We start from the raw sequence: 1,996 nt of genomic DNA, 5'->3' as shown, positions 1-1,996 counted from the left end.
TTTTCTGTAATAGACAAAATTCAACTTTACCATACATTTTTTTTGTATAACAATGACAAATATTCCTTGAAAAATTTCTCTGACTGTTACCATTCTAAAATTAGCATTGCAAGGTGTAATAATGTAGTCCAGTATTTCCCTATGTAAGCAGCCAGCTTTGCTACAGTGAAAATGGCTTTTACACTTTTTCACTGTAAAGACGTGAAATATTTAACTTCTGGATGACTTCGTTATATACCATGCACATTACTTAATGGGCCATAGGCCTACCTTAGGAGAGAACTATTAATATTTAAAAGGAAGGCTTAGGCCTATCAAAAGGGCTTATTATGACCGTTTGAATTGGAAACTCCAAACTGCACAGACAGACTATTGTGGTAGCCCTGAAAATATGTTTTAGTCTGTCACTGTAGTGGTTAGTACAATGGGTGCTGTAGCCCACTAGTGATATTTAACTTGTAGGCCATCTGTATACTTTGGGTACCATATACTAAGTACTTGTAGGTATATTAAATATGCCAATTTGGAGTATACAGATGTTACCATGTTGAAAGAAGGAGCAGAATCACTTTACCACTCGTTAGCAGGGGTAAAGTGCACAGAGTTATGTAGCAAGCAAAATTAGGGTTCATCAAAAGGCTTAAAAAAATCCAGGGTGGACCTGCAGAAAGTGTAAATTTACAACACTTACACCAGGATGCACTTGATATTGATTGTACCTTGTTAGACTTTTAAGTCCAACTGCAAACCTGAGCATGTTTTCGCCATATGACATAGGCCCATCTGCCTGCTCCGTGCAGTTTCCTGCAAAGACTCGCGCTCCTCACCAGACCACTGTATAGACCAGCATGAGGCAACACCTGTGGACATGCTGATCTTTCAGAAGAGCGAACCAGACAGGCGATTCTTAGACTGCACCCACAGCTGCCCCTTCAAAGTAATGACTCACTTAATAGGATTAGGAAAGTTAATAAAATGAAGAAACTCAGTACCTCTGAGGTAAGACAAAAAGGCTATTTTACTGCATAGTTATTGCTTTCACCATGTTATTTAACTGAGAGCAGTCTTTTGGTATATGGCAATACTTGTTACAAGAACTTCCCCATTGCACTCGATTCCCAAATTGCCTGAAGGATTTTCATAACAGAAATAATGAGGTAGAATTGTTTGACTGCATCGTTCTACCACCAACAACCACTCAAGGACCTCCATAAGACAAGCATTTAAATACACACCCAGACCACTGAAGGACTGGGTTATTTAAGACCCAGCGGTGCCAGGGGACAACACCTGAAACCTTCGTGGGTAACCTGTTCCGGCGTACAAATGACAGAGACACGGGACACTTCCTTCGGCGTCAAAGATTCGAGGTTTATTTACTGCAGGGAACACAGAATTCACGAGAAGTACACAACGGGTATGTTTTCGGGATCTGTTTCAATTTGCTACTGTGGATCGCTCCTTTTTATACACATTTCTCTCATAGGCTAACATGGTACACAAAGGTTTACAACTTGGTTCCCATAATTATCCCCGAGAGGGGTCGCTTTGATGCATTCAAGGTTCGGAACATAAGTACAGAAACATTCGTGGTTCCCAACTGTAAAAACCCATCTTCCCACCATTAGTACATTCCAATCGGCAGTAAACAGATATAAGAAGGAACAAGGACAGGTGCAGAGGAAGGCAGAAACAGTGGGGAGATCGGAAAGGGTGTAAAAGGGGTGGTATCGGGAAACACGAGCTACAGGCATCAAAGAGACGTGCCTAATGAGATGCACGGCTGAGACAACAGACCGGCACGGCAAGATGAGCCTCGAGCGGGGCCATCTGCCTTACAACATCATCCCCCTCATCATAAAGACACTTTCAAAGGAAACGTGTCTTCCGCAAGAGTCTTGGGAATCCCAGGGTCGCGAAGCGGACAGCGTCCGTTCGCTGGCTACTTGAGGGCAAGAGACAAAATGGATGCCATATCTAAGATGGAACCCGTGGG

This window comes from Lissotriton vulgaris, chromosome 3_1 (genome assembly GCF_964263255.1).
Source record: "Lissotriton vulgaris chromosome 3_1, aLisVul1.2, whole genome shotgun sequence".
NCBI lineage: Eukaryota > Metazoa > Chordata > Amphibia > Caudata > Salamandridae > Lissotriton > Lissotriton vulgaris.
This window is presented reverse-complemented; position numbering follows the sequence as displayed.